Source organism: Anomaloglossus baeobatrachus, chromosome 6, assembly GCF_048569485.1.
Source record: "Anomaloglossus baeobatrachus isolate aAnoBae1 chromosome 6, aAnoBae1.hap1, whole genome shotgun sequence".
Taxonomy (NCBI): domain Eukaryota; kingdom Metazoa; phylum Chordata; class Amphibia; order Anura; family Aromobatidae; genus Anomaloglossus; species Anomaloglossus baeobatrachus.
The window spans coordinates 7,151,135-7,166,649 of NC_134358.1; the positions used below are offsets into that span (position 1 = coordinate 7,151,135).

General features: G+C 45.8%; 1 protein-coding gene across 1 annotated transcript in view; it reads left to right on the forward strand.

The window, feature by feature from the left end:
- ARHGAP39 (Rho GTPase activating protein 39) overlaps positions 1 to 15,515 on the forward strand; it is a 168,388-nt gene that overhangs the window by 110,284 nt on the left and 42,589 nt on the right. The gene's annotated exons all lie outside the window — the stretch shown is intronic.

Here is a 15,515-nt window from a genome sequence, read left to right on the forward strand (position 1 = left end):
TAACGCCTGATATATGTGAGAGTGCAGTGACCGAGTCTCCGGGAGTGTGGCCATCAGGGCCGGGGTAACTGGGGGGGGCAGATTACACCTGGTAATTATTGATCTCTGCGGAGGATCATATGCCGAAAATAATGGCTCCTACAGACATCTACCCATCTCTACCTATCTATATCCATCTACTATCTATCCCTCTATCTATCTATCTATCTATCTATCTATCTATCCCTCTATCTATCTATCTATCCCTCTATCCCTCTATCTATCTATCTATTATCTATCCCTCTATCTATCCATCTACTATCTATCTATCCCTCTATCTATCTATCCATCTACTATCTATCTATCCCTCTATCTATCTATCCATCTACTATCTATCTATCCCTCTATCTATCCCTCTATCGATCTATCTATCCCTCTATCTATCTATCCCTCTATCTATCTATCTATCCCTCTATCTATCTATCTATCCATCTACTATCTATCTATCCCTCCATCTAGCCATCTCTACCTATCTATATCCATCTACTATCTATCCCTCTATCTATCCCTCTATCTATCTATCCCTCTATCTATCTATCCCTCTATCTATCTATCCCTCTATCTATCCCTCTATCTATCCCTCTATCTATCTATCCCTCTATCTATCTATCTATCTATCTATCTATCTATCGATCTATCCCTCTATCTATCCCTCTATCTATCTATCTATCCCTCTATCTATCTATCTATCCCTCTATCTATCTATCTATCCCTCTATCTATCCCTCTATCTATCCCTCTATCTATCTATCTATCTATCTATCTATCTATCCCTCTATCCCTCTATCTATCTATCTATCTATCTATCCCTCTAGCTATCTATCCCTCTATCTATCCCTCTATCTATCCCTCTATCTATCCCTCTATCTATCCCTCTATCTATCCCTCTATCTATCCCTCTATCTATCCCTCTATCTATCCCTCTATCTATCCCTCTATCTATCCCTCTATCTATCCCTCTATCTATCCCTCTATCTATCCCTCTATCTATCCCTCTATCTATCCCTCTATCTATCCCTCTATCTATCTATCTATCCCTCTATCTATCTATCTATCCCTCTATCTATCCCTCTATCTATCTATCTATCCCTCTATCTATCCCTCTATCTATCTATCTATCTATCCCTCTATCTATCTATCCCTCTATCTATCCCTCTATCTATCCCTCTATCTATCTATCCCTCTATTATCTATCTATCTATCTATCCCTCTATCTATCCCTCTATCTATCTATCTATCTATCCCTCTATTATCTATCTATCTATCCCTCTATCTATCTATCCCTCTATCTATCCCTCTATCTATCCCTCTATCTATCCCTCTGTCTATCCCTCTATCTATCCCTCTATCTATCCCTCTATCTATCCCTCTATCTATCCCTCTATCTATCCCTCTATCTATCCCTCTATCTATCCCTCTATCTATCCCTCTATCTATCCCTCTATCTATCCCTCTATCTATCCCTCTATCTATCCCTCTATCTATCTATCTATCTATCTATCCCTCTATCTATCTATCTATCCCTCTATCTATCTATCCCTCTATCTATCTATCTATCCCTCTATCTATCTATCTATCTATCCCTCTATCTATCTATCCCTCTATCTATCTATCTATCTATCCCTCTATCTATCTATCCCTCTATCTATCTATCTATCCCTCTATCTATCTATCTATCCCTCTATCTATCTATCTATCCCTCTATCTATCTATCCCTCTATCTATCTATCCCTCTATCTATCTATCCCTCTATCTATCTATCCATCTATCCCTCTATCTATCTATCCCTCTATCTATCTATCCCTCTATCTATCTATCCCTCTATCTATCTATCTATCCCTCTATCTATCCCTCTATCTATCTATCTATCTATCTATCTATCCCTCTATCTATCCCTCTATCTATCTATCCCTCTATCTATCCCTCTATCTATCCCTCTATCTATCTATCTATCTATCTCTCTATCTATCCCTCTATCTATCTATCTATCTATCTATCTATCCCTCTATCTATCCCTCTATCTATCTATCCCTCTATCTATCTATCCCTCTATCTATCCCTCTATCTATCTATCCCTCTATCTATCTATCCCTCTATCTATCTATCCCTCTATCTATCTATCCCTCTATCTATCTATCTATCTATCCCTCTATCTATCCCTCTATCTATCCCTCTATCTATCTATCCCTCTATCCCTCTATCTATCTATCCCTCTATCTATCTATCCCTCTATCTATCTATCTATCTATCTATCCCTCTATCTATCTATCTATCTATCTATCCCTCTATCTATCTATCCCTCTATCTATCTATCCCTCTATCTATCTATCCCTCTATCTATCTATCCCTCTATCTATCTATCCCTCTATCTATCCCTCTATCTATCCCTCTATCTATCTATCTATCCCTCTATCTATCCCTCTATCTATCTATCTATCCCTCTATCTATCTATCCCTCTATCTATCTATCTATCCCTCTATCTATCTATCCCTCTATCTATCTATCTATCCCTCTATCTATCTATCCCTCTATCTATCTATCCCTCTATCTATCTATCCCTCTATCTATCTATCTATCTATCCATCTATCCATCTATCCCTCTATCTATCTATCTATCCCTCTATCTATCTATCTATCTATCCCTCTATCTATCTATCCCTCTATCTATCTATCCCTCTATCTATCTATCCCTCTATCTATCTATCCCTCTATCTATCTATCCATCTATCCATCTATCCCTCTATCTATCTATCTATCCCTCTATCTATCTATCCCTCTATCTATCTATCTATCCCTCTATCTATCTATCTATCTATCCCTCTATCCCTCTATCTATCTATCCCTCTATCTATCTATCCCTCTATCTATCTATCTATCCCTCTATCTATCTATCTATCCCTCTATCTATCCCTCTATCTATCTATCCCTTTATCTATCTATCCCTCTATCTATCTATCTATCCATCTATCCATCTATCCCTCTATCTATCTATCTATCCCTCTATCTATCTATCCCTCTATCTATCTATCTATCCCTCTATCTATCCCTCTATCTATCTATCTATCTATCTATCTATCTATCCCTCTATCTATCCCTCTATCTATCTATCTATCCCTCTATCTATCCCTCTATCTATCTATCTATCCCTCTATCTATCTATCCCTCTATCTATCTATCTATCCCTCTATCTATCTATCCCTCTATCTATCTATCTATCCCTCTATCTATCTATCCCTCTATCTATCTATCCCTCTATCTATCTATCCCTCTATCTATCTATCTATCCATCTATCCATCTATCCCTCTATCTATCTATCTATCCCTCTATCTATCTATCTATCTATCCCTCTATCTATCCCTCTATCTATCTATCTATCTATCTATCTATCTATCCCTCTATCTATCCCTCTATCTATCTATCTATCCCTCTATCTATCCCTCTATCTATCTATCCCTCTATCTATCTATCTATCCCTCTATCTATCCCTCTATCAATCTATCTATCTATCCATCTATCCCTCTATCTATCCCTCTATCTATCTATCTATCCCTCTATCTATCCCTCTATCTATCTATCTATCCCTCTATCTATCTATCCCTCTATCTATCTATCTATCTATCCCTCTATCTATCTATCAAATCAAATCAAATCAAATCAAATAAGCTTTATTGGCAGGACCAAATACAAATTAGTTTTGCCAAAGCAAGTGTACATTAGGGGCTGGGGCTGTGGGGATGGTGGGTGGGGACTGTAGGAAGGATGGATGGGGCTCATCCAGGGTGGGGACTGTGGGGGCACTTCTAGGATGGGGGCTATGGAAGTCCATGGCTTATGATGGGGCATATCCACGGTGGGACTGTGGTAACGGTGGATGGGACATATCCAGGGTGGGGATTGGGGGGGCCACATCTGGGATGGGGGGCTATGGAAGTCCATGACTTATCATAGTTCTCTTTCTCGAAGTCTATGACATTCGCTCACATACCGCGCTGCTATCTCCACTGCGCTCTCTTCTTCCCCCAGCAGGATATATATTTTCTCTTCCTCCTTCATGGAGCTGAAATCCGGGAAGAGATGGGAGAGTCTCCTGAAGTGAGTGTCCCTCACTGCTGAGTGCTTGGTGCAGTGTAGCAGGAAGTGGGTTTCATCCTCCAGGGCCTCCAGGTCACAGTGTTGGCACAGTCTGTCCTCCCTGGGCTTGTAGCTCTGCTTGTGTCGACCGGATTCGATGGCTAGACTGTGGGCACTGAGTCTATATCGGCTCAGGGTCCTGCGGTCTCTGGGGTCCGGGATTTTCTCCAGATACGGGGCCAGTCTGTAGTCTCTCTGTAGTCTCTGGTACGTGGTCAGTTTCTGTGAGGTGTTGATGTCGGTCCTCCAGTCACTGACATACCTCTCCTGGCCCTCGTCTACCATCTTCCTGATTCTGGTTCTTGTCAGGCTGCTGTGATTGGTTATTTTGTCCAGTTGGGTTTGGGAGGGCTGTGCCCGGGGTCCTGGTTCATCTGGCCCACGTATATATATCAGAGCTTTGTGGTGATGGGAGTTTGGATTGCTACTCTGTAGGTGAGCCTGAAATGATAGTGACCTCTTCAGAGCTGCTAGGTGTAGAGGGAATCTGCCCAGCTCAGCTCGACAGGCACTGTTGGAGGTGCTTCGATGGACCTGGAGAAGGTGCTTACAGAATTCCAGGTGGAATATTTCTGTTGGGCTGGAATCCCACCTTGACCAATCTGGGTAAGTGTGAGGGCCCCAGACTTCGCTGCCGTACAGGAGGATTGGGGCAATGATGGAATCGAAGATTTTTAGCCAGACCCTCACTGGTGGCTTCAGATGATACAATGTCCTTCGGATGGCATAAAAGGTTTTGCAGGCCTTGTTTTTCAGGGTCTCTATGGCTTGTTTGAAGCTCCCTGACTGGTGAATTTCCAGGCCCAAGTAGGTGTATTTGTCTGTTCCTGTTAGAGTGTAGCCGTTTAGGACAAATGAAGGATGCTGGTCAAATCTTCTTTTTCTCTTCTGGAACACCATGATGTTGGTTTTCTTTAGATTGATCGGTAGTGCCCATGTGGAGCTGAATTTCTCCAAGATTTGTAGGTTGTCTTGGAGACCTTTCTCGGTTGGTGACACCAGCAGTAGGTCATCTGCATAGAGCAAGAATTTCACCTGGGCATCATGGAGTGTGAGACCTGGAGCAGGTGAAGATTCTAGAGCAGTAGCCAGCTCATTGATGTAAATATTGAAGAGCGTTGGACTTAGGCTGCAGCCCTGTCTGACTCCTCGGCTCTGCTGGAAATAAGCCGTTCTTCTACCGTTCACACTCACGCTGCAGAGGTTCTCGGTGTAGGAGCTTTTGATGACATCATAGGTCTTTCCTCCTATTCCGCTTTCCAGCATTTTTAAGAACAAGCCCGGGTGCCACACTGAGTCAAAGGCCTTTTTAAAGTCTACAAAGCAGGCGTATATCTTCCCATGCTTTGTATTGTGGACGTGGCTCTGAATGAGACTGTGCAGGGTGTAGATGTGGTCCGTGGTGCGGTGGTTTGGCACGAACCCTGCTTGGCTTTTGCTCAAGACATTGTGCTCGGTAAGGAAACTGATGATCCTTTTGTTTAGGATGCTGTTGAACAGTTTTCCCAAGTTACTGCTGACACATATGCCTCTGTAGTTGGCAGGGTCATACCTGTCCCCACTCTTGTGGATCGGTGTAATGAGTCCTTGGTTCCAGGTACGAGGGAAGTAACCAGCACTCAGCACAATGTTGAACAGTTTAACCATTGCAGCTTGAATTTCTGGTGGGCTGTACTTCAGCATCTCTGGGGGGATTCCATCCAGACCACTAGATTTTTTACACTTTATGGAAGTGATTTTCTCTGCAACTTCCTGTAATGTAATTGGTGTGTCCAGTGGGTTTTGGAAGTTTTTGATTTTCTCTTCCATTGCCTTTAGTTTTGATGTTATGTTTTCCTGCTCTCGGCTTAGTCCTTCTTTTGGGATGTCTTTGTAGAGGTCTCTGAAGTACTGGAGCCAGATGTTGCCATTTTGGATATGGGTGTCATTCTTTTTCTTGCTCTTTGTGTCCATGTGGTTCCATATTTCCCAGAAGGAGTTGTCTTGGAGGGCGTCTTGGAGTTGGCTAAGTTTGGTAGAGATGTAGCTCTGCTTCTTCCTCCTGAGGATGGTTTTGTACTGCTTTTGTATGGTGTCATAGGCTTCCCTCAGGTCTGGGTTGTTGGGGTCTCTGTGTTTATTGTTTGAGGCTGTTCTCAGGGTCTTTCGGACGGCTTTACACTCTTTGTCAAACCAACCATTGATCTGCTTTTCTTTTGGCCTCTTGTAGTTGACTTGTTTGAGGTCGGACAATTTGGCCATCGTGTGGAATATTTTGTTGAGGTCTTTTGCAGCTTGATTCACTCCTTCTGGGTTTGACTTGTACTTGTAGCTGTAGAAGTTGTGGAGCATCTCCTGTAATTCCGGTCTGTTGGGAGCCTCTTTATATTTTATTTCTGACGTCTTGGACCATTTATAGGATGGAGGTCGCTTGTAGAGGCTGCTCTGCTGTGGCTTTTGTGTGGATGGTTTCTCTGTAGATTTTATGTACAGGAGAAGTTGGCTGTGGTCTGACAGGTGCGTTTGTGGGGTGACTATGAAGGCGCTAATATTTGCCGGGTCCATATCTGTAATGGCGTAGTCTACTACACTCCTTCCTACATGGGAGTTTAGTGTGTATCTTCCCAGTGAGTCTCCCTTTGTACGTCCATTAAGAATATGAAGACCTAAACTTTTACATAAGTTCAGGAGCTTTTTGCCACTTTTGTTGACTGTACTGTCATAGCTGTTTCTCTCTGAGTGTTCTGAGTCGTGACTGTCATTCTCTGCCCCAAATATGTAGATGTTTCCATCTGTGGTCAGAAAGTCTTTTTCTCTCCCTGTTCTTGCATTGAGGTCTCCAAAGATGAGAACTTTGCCCAGGACCTGATAATGGGTGGCTTCTTCTTGTAAGATCTCAAAGCTGTCTGGATTGAAGTAGGGGGACTCTGGCGGTGGTATATAGGTGGTGCAGAGGTAGACATCGGACTGAGAGGTGAGGATGGAGCTGCTGATTCTGATCCATATGTGGCTGCCTCCTATCTATCTATCTATCCCTCTATCTATCTATCCCTCTATCTATCTATCCCTCTATCTATCTATCTATCTATCCCTCTATCTATCTATCCCTCTATCTATCTATCCCTCTATCTATCTATCCCTCTATCTATCTATCCCTCTATCTATCTATCTATCCATCTATCCATCTATCCCTCTATCTATCTATCTATCCCTCTATCTATCCCTCTATCTATCTATCTATCTATCTATCTATCCCTCTATCTATCCCTCTATCTATCCCTCTATCTATCTATCTATCTATCTATCTATCCCTCTATCTATCCCTCTATCTATCTATCCCTCTATCTATCTATCTATCCCTCTATCTATCCCTCTATCTATCTATCCCTCTATCTATCTATCTATCCCTCTATCTATCTATCCCTCTATCTATCTATCTATCTATCCTTCTATCTATCTATCTATCCCTCTATCTATCCCTCTATCTATCTATCCCTCTATCTATCTATCCCTCTATCTATCTATCTATCTATCTATCTATCTATCTATCCCTCTATCTATCTATCTATCTATCCCTCTATCTATCTATCTATCTATCTATCTATCCCTCTATCTATCTATCTATCTATCTATCTATCTATCCCTCTATCTATCTATCTATCTATCCCTCTATCTATCTATCTATCCCTCTATCTATCTATCTATCCCTCTATCTATCTATCTATCCCTCTATCTATCTATCTATCCCTCTATCTATCTATCCCTCTATCTATCTATCCCTCTATCTATCTATCTATCTATCTATCTATCCCTCTATCTATCTATCTATCTATCTATCCCTCTATCTATCTATCCCTCTATCTATCTATCCCTCTATCTATCTATCTATCTATCCCTCTATCTATCTATCCCTCTATCTATCTATCCCTCTATCTATCTATCCCTCTATCTATCTATCCCTCTATCTATCTATCCCTCTATCAAATCAAATCAAATAAGCTTTATTGGCAGGACCAAATGCAAATTAGTTTTGCCAAAGCAAGTGTACATTAGGGACTGGGGCTGTGGGGATGGTGGGTGGGGACTGTAGGAAGGATGGATGGGGCACATCCAGGGTGGGGACTGTGGGGGCACTTCTAGGATGGGGGCTATGGAAGTCCATGGCTTATGATGGGGCATATCCAGGGTGGGGACTGTAGTAACGATGGTTGGGGCATATCCATGGTGGGGACTGGGGGGGCCACATCTGGGATGGGGGGCTATGGAAGTCCATGACTTATTATAGTTCTCTTTCTCTGAGTCTATGACATTCGCTCACATACCGCGCTGCTATCTCCACTGCGCTCTCTTCTTCCCCCAGCAGGATATATATTTTCTCTTCCTCCTTCATGGAGCTGAAATCCGGGAAGAGATGGGAGAGTCTCCTGAAGTGAGTGTCCCTCACTGCTGAGTGCTTGGTGCAGTGTAGCAGGAAGTGGGTTTCATCCTCCAGGGCCTCCAGGTCACAGTGTTGGCACAGTCTGTCCTCCCTGGGCTTGTAGCTCTGCTTGTGTCGGCCGGATTCGATGGCTAGACTGTGGGCACTGAGTCTATATCGGCTCAGGGTCCTGCGGTCTCTGGGGTCCGGGAGTTTCTCCAGATATGGGGCCAGTCTGTAGTCTCTCTGTAGTCTCTGGTACATGGTCAGTTTCTGTGAGGTGTTGATGTCGGTCCTCCAGTCACTGACATACCTCTCCTGGCCCTCGTCTACCATCTTCCTGATTCTGGTTCTTGTCAGGCTGCTGTGATTGGTTATTTTGTCCAGTTGGGTTTGGGAGAGCTGTGCCGGGGGTCCTGGTTCATCTGGCCCACGTATATATATCAGAGCTTTGTGGTGATGGGAGCTTGGATTGCTCCTCTGTAGGTGAGCCTGAAATGATAGTGACCTCTTCAGAGCTGCTAGGTGTAGAGGGAATCTGCCCAGCTCAGCTCGACAGGCGCTGTTGGAGGTGCTTCGATGGACCTGGAAAAGGGGCTTACAGAATTCCAGGTGGAATATTTCTGTTGGGCTGGAATCCCACCTTGACCAATCTGGGTAAGTGTGAGGGCCCCAGACTTCGCTTCCGTACAGGAGGATTGGGACGATGATGGAATCGAAGATTTTTAGCCAGACCCTCACTGGTGGCTTCAGATGATACAATTTCCTTCGGATGGCATAAAAGGTTTTGCAGGCCTTGTTTTTCAGGGTCTCTATGGCTTGTTTGAAGCTCCCTGACTGGTGAATTTCCAGGCCCAAGTAGGTGTATTTGTCTGTTCCTGTTAGAGTGCAGCCGTTTACGACAAATGAAGGATGCTGGTCAAATCTTCTTTTTCTCTTCTGGAACACCATGATGTTGGTTTTCTTTAGATTGATCGGTAGTGCCCATGTGGAGCTGAATTTCTCCAAGATTTGTAGGTTGTCTTGGAGACCTTTCTCGGTTGGTGACAGCAGCAGTAGGTCATCTGCATAGAGCAAGAATTTCACCTGGGCGTCATGGAGTGTGAGACCTGGAGCAGGTGAAGATTCTAGAGCAGTAGCCAGCTCATTGATGTAAATATTGAAGAGCGTTGGACTTAGGCTGCAGCCCTGTCTGACTCCTCGGCTCTGCTGGAAATAAGCCGTTCTTCTACCGTTCACACTCACGCTGCAGAGGTTCTCGGTGTAGGAGCTTTTGATGACATCGTAGGTCTTTCCTCCTATTCCACTTTCCAGCATTTTTAAGAACAAGCCCGGGTGCCACACTGAGTCAAAGGCCTTTTTAAAGTCTACAAAGCAGGCGTATATCTTCCCATGCTTTGTATTGTGGACGTGGCTCTGAATGAGACTGTGCAGGGTGTAGATGTGGTCCGTGGTGCGGTGGTTTGGCACGAACCCTGCTTGGCTTTTGCTCAGGACATTGTGCTCGGTAAGGAAACTGATGATCCTTTTGTTTAGGATGCTGTTGAACAGTTTTCCCAAGTTACTGCTGACACATATGCCTCTGTAGTTGGCAGGGTCATACCTGTCCCCACTCTTGTGGATCGGTGTAATGAGTCCTTGGTTCCAGGTACGAGGGAAGTAGCCAGCACTCAGCACAATGTTGAACAGTTTAACCATTGCAGCTTGAATTTCTGGTGGGCTGTACTTCAACATCTCTGGGGGGATTCCATCCAGACCACTAGATTTTTTACACTTTATGGAAGTGGTTTTCTCTGCAACTTCCTGTAATGTAATTGGTGTGTCCAGTGGGTTTTGGAAGTTTTTGATTTTCTCTTCCATTGCCTTTAGTTTTGATGTTATGTTTTCCTGCTCTCGGCTTAGTCCTTCTTTTGGGATGTCTTTGTAGAGGTCTCTGAAGTACTGGAGCCAGATGTTGCCATTTTGGATATGGGTGTCATTCTTTTTCTTGCTCTTTGTGTCCATGTGGTTCCATATTTCCCAGAAGGAGTTGTCTTGGAGGGCGTCTTGGAGTTGGCTAAGTTTGGTAGAGATGTAGCTCTGCTTCTTCCTCCTGAGGATGGTTTTGTACTGCTTTTGTATGGTGTCATAGGCTTCCCTCAGGTCTGGGTTGTTGGGGTCTCTGTGTTTATTGTTTGAGGCTGTTCTCAGGGTCTTTCGGACGGCTTTACACTCTTTGTCAAACCAACCATTGATCTGCTTTTCTTTTGGCCTCTTGTAGTTGACTTGTTTGAGGTCGGACAATTTGGCCATGGTGTGGAATATTTTGTTGAGGTCTTTTGCAGCTTGATTCACTCCTTCTGGGTTTGACTTGTACTTGTAGCTGTAGAAGTTGTGGAGCATCTCTTGTAATTCCGGTCTGTTGGGAGCCTCTTTATATTTTATGTCTGACGTCTTGGACCATTTATAGGATGGAGGTCGCTTGTAGAGGCTGCTCTGCTGTGGCTTTTGTGTGGATGGTTTCTCTGTAGATTTTATGTACAGGAGAAGTTGGCTGTGGTCTGACAGGTGCGTTTGTGGGGTGACTATGAAGGCGCTAATATTTGCCGGGTCCATATCTGTAATGGCGTAGTCTACTACGCTCCTTCCTACATGGGAGTCTAGTGTATATCTTCCCAGTGAGTCTCCCTTTGTACGTCCATTAAGAATATGAAGACCTAAACTTTTACATAAGTTCAGGAGCTTTTTGCCACTTTTGTTGACTGTACTGTCATAGCTGTTTCTCTCTGAGTGTTCTGAGTCGTGACTGTCATTCTCTGCCCCAAATATGTAGATGTTTCCATCTGTGGTCAGAAAGTCTTTTTCTCTCCCTGTTCTTGCATTGAGGTCTCCAAAGATCAGAACTTTGCCCAGGACCTGATAATGGGTGGCTTCTTCTTGTAAGATCTCAAAGCTGTCTGGGTTGAAGTAGGGGGACTCTGGCGGTGGTATATAGGTGGTGCAGAGGTAGACATCGGACTGAGAGGTGAGGATGGAGCTGCTGATTCTGATCCATATGTGGCTGCCTCCTCTCTTCACTGGTGTGATGTACTGGTGGAGCTCTTCTTTATATCAGATCAGTATTCCTCCTGAGCAGCGGCCCTGTTTGGTGTTTTTATTTTTAAGGGCAGGGACAGAGATTTCCCTGTATCCGATTGGCACCAGAGATTCGTCTTCAGCTCTGGTCCATGTTTCCAGGAGGATCTGAATGTCTATATTCTTCAGTCTTTGAATAAAGTCGGGGTCATTTGTTTTACATCCAAAGGCCGAGGTGCTCAGGCCTTGGATGTTCCAGCTGCTGATTGTGAATGAGGTCATTTTTTTTTTCCTTCTATATATACCTCATGTGTATATACATTGTAATGAGTGCGGCTGTGTAAGACACTCTGGATTTACGACTGGTTTATAGGTGTGTTAAGGCCCCGTCACACTAAGCAACATCGCTAGCAACATCGCTGCTAACGAACAACTTTTGTGACGTTGCTAGCGATGTTGCTGTGTGTGACATCCAGCAACAACCTGGCCCCTGCTGTGAGGTCATTGGTTGTTGCTGAATGTCCTGGCCTCTGCTGTGAGGTCGCTGGTTGTTGCTGAATGTCCTGGCCCCTGCTGTGAGGTCATTGGTTGTTGCTGAATGTCCTGGGCCATTTTTTAGTTGTTGCTGTCCCGCTGTGAAGCACAGATCGCTGTGTGTGACAGCGAGACAGCAACAACTAAATGTGCAGGCAGCAGGAGCCGGCTTCTGCGGAGGCTGGTAACCAATGTAAACATCGGGTAACCAAGAAGCCCTGTCCTTGGTTACCCGATATTTACCTTTGATACCAGCCTCCGCCGCTCTCAGTCAGTGCCGGCTCCTGCTCTGTGCACATGTAGCTGCAGGACACATCGTGTTAATTAACCCGATGTGTGCTGTAACTAGGAGAGCAAGGAGCCAGCGCTAAGCATTGTGCGCTGCTCCCTGCTCTGTGCACATTTAGCTGCAGCACACATCGGGTAATTAACCCGATGTGTGCTGTAACTAGGAGAGCAAGGAGCCAGCGCTAAGCGGTGTGCGCTGCTCCCTGCTCTCTGCACATGTAGCTGCGTGCGGTGGTAACCAAGGTAAATATCGGGTTGGTTACCCGATATTTACGTTACCAAGCGCAGCATCTTCCACGCGGCGCTGGGGGCTGGTCACTGGTTGCTGGTGAGCTCACCAGCAACTCGTGTAGCCACGCTCCAGCGATCCCTGCCAGGTCAGGTTGCTGGTGGGATCGCTGGAGCGTCGCAGTGTGACATCTCACCAGCAACCTCCTAGCAACTTACCAGCGATCCCTATCGTTGTTGGGATCACTGGTAAGTTGCTTAGTGTGACTGGACCTTTAGTTTCCTGCACAATGTGCTGAGCAGGGTTCTAATCTCTTCCATATCTCTGCCCTGCATATCTCTGTGTGGGGCTGATGGTCCCCTCCATGGTGGTCTCCTCCTCTGATGGCCCGATGTTGGGTGAAGGGCTTTGTTTCTGGCCTCCTGTGATGAAATTGGGGTTTCCTGTCTTTTTATTGTTGGGGGTCTTTCCATGGGATTTTGGTTGTTGTTGAGTCCAGGCATGGGGTCTCTGTTTAGTATAATGTCCTTCAGCTCTTTGGCCAGTAGGCTGACCCCTTGTTTGTTTAGGTGCTTGTCGTCATAGAGGTGTTGGTGTTTTATGGAGGGGTGTTGTGCCAGGATCACGTCGGGCACAGCCTTGATTCTTGTGGTCAGGTCTGTGTTGATGCTCTGGATAGTTTGGCTTGATACATCATTTCTTGGGAGCAGAGATGATAGAATTATTTTGCTGTCTGGGAATTTTAGTTTTGCCGTCTTTGCTAGTTGGGTCAGTTGTCCTGCGATCTGCTGGTGTTGGGCTGGCAGATTGTTTGTTCCTGTGTGTATAAAAATATGATTTGGGCTTGTGAACCGTGGGTTATTGATGACTGCTGTCACCTGCTCAATAGTTGCACAGTGGATTTTTTTGACCCTTTTTCCTGGAAATAGTCGCCATGTTTTCAGGTATTTCCCATTTGAGTCCATTATTAGGATGGTATCAAAACGTTGTGAGGTCACGGGTGGGGTACGTGGGTGAAGCTGGGGGTCTGTGCTGGAGATTTTGCTGGTGGCTGGTTCTCTTCTCTTTTCTATATCTCTGGTTTGTGGTTCACTTATGTTATTTTCAGGAGCATTCATATTGTTGGAGCTATTTGGTATCTCAGTGTCCTGACCAGTGGAGGCCATGGTGTCTGTACTGTTGTTAGTTACCATAGCTCCCTCCTGGCCAGTGGAGGCCATGGTGTCTGTACTGGTGTTAGTTACCATAGCTCCCTCCTGGCCAGTGGAGGCCATTGTGTCTGTACTGGTGTTAGTTACCATAGCTCCCTCCTGGCCAGTGGAGGTCATGGTGTCTGTACTGGTGTTAGTTACCATAGCTCCCTCCTGGCCAGTGGAGGCCATGGTGTCTGTACTGGTGTTAGTTACCATAGCTCCCTCCTGGCCAGTGGAGGCCATGGTGTCTGTACTGGTGTTAGTTACCATAGCTCCCTCCTGGCCAGTGGAGGCCATGGTGTCTGTACTGGTGTTAGTTACCATAGCTCCCTCCTGGCCAGTGGAGGCCATGGTGTCTGTACTGGTGTTAGTTACCATAGCTCCCTCCTGGCCAGTGGAGGCCATGGTGTCTGTACTGGTGTTAGTTACCATAGCTCCCTCCTGGCCAGTGGAGGCCATGGTGTCTGTACTGGTGTGAGTTACCATAGCTCCCTCCTGGCCAGTGGAGGCCCTGGTGTCTGTACTGGTGTGAGTTACCATAGCTCCCTCCTGGCCAGTGGAGGCCCTGGTGTCTGTACTGGTGTGAGTTACCATAGCTCCCTCCTGGCCAGTGGAGGCCATGGTGTCTGTACTGGTGTGAGTTACCATAGCTCCCTCCTGGCCAGTGGAGGCCATGGTGTCTGTACTGGTGTTAGTTACCATAGCTCCCTCCTGGCCAGTGGAGGCCCTGGTGTCTGTACTGGTGTGAGTTACCATAGCTCCCTCCTGGTCAGTGGAGGCCATGGTGTCTGTACTGGTGTTAGTTACCATAGCTCCCTCCTGGCCAGTGGAGGCCATGGTGTCTGTACTGGTGTTAGTTACCATAGCTCCCTCCTGGCCAGTGGAGGCCATGGTGTCTGTACTGGTGTTAGTTACCATAGCTCCCTCCTGGCCAGTGGAGGCCATGGTGTCTGTACTGGTGTTAGTTACCATAGCTCCCTCCTGGCCAGTGGAGGCCATGGTGTCTGTACTGGTGTTAGTTACCATAGCTCCCTCCTGGCCAGTGGAGGCCATGGTGTCTGTACTGGTGTGAGTTACCATAGCTCCCTCCTGGCCAGTGGAGGCCATGGTGTCTGTACTGGTGTTAGTTACCATAGCTCCCTCCTGGCCAGTGGAGGCCCTGGTGTCTGTACTGGTGTGAGTTACCATAGCTCCCTCCTGGTCAGTGGAGGCCATGGTGTCTGTACTGGTGTTAGTTACCATAGCTCCCTCCTGGCCAGTGGAGGCCATGGTGTCTGTACTGGTGTTAGTTACCATAGCTCCCTCCTGGCCAGTGGAGGTCATGTTGTCTGTACTGGTGTTAGTTACCATAGCTCCCTCCTGGCCAGTGGAGGTCATGGTGTCTGTACTGGTGTTAGTTACCATAGCTCCCTCCTGGCCAGTGGAGGTCATGTTGTCTGTACTGGTGTTAGTTACCATAGCTCCCTCCTGGCCAGTGGAGGTCATGGTGTCTGTACTGGTGTTAGTTACCATAGCTCCCTCCTGGCCAGTGGAGGCCATGGTGTCTGTACTGGTGTTAGTTACCATAGCTCCCTCCTGGCCAGTGGAGGCCATGGTGTCTGTACTGGTGTTAGTTACCATAGCTCCCTCCTGGCCAGTGGAGGCCATGGT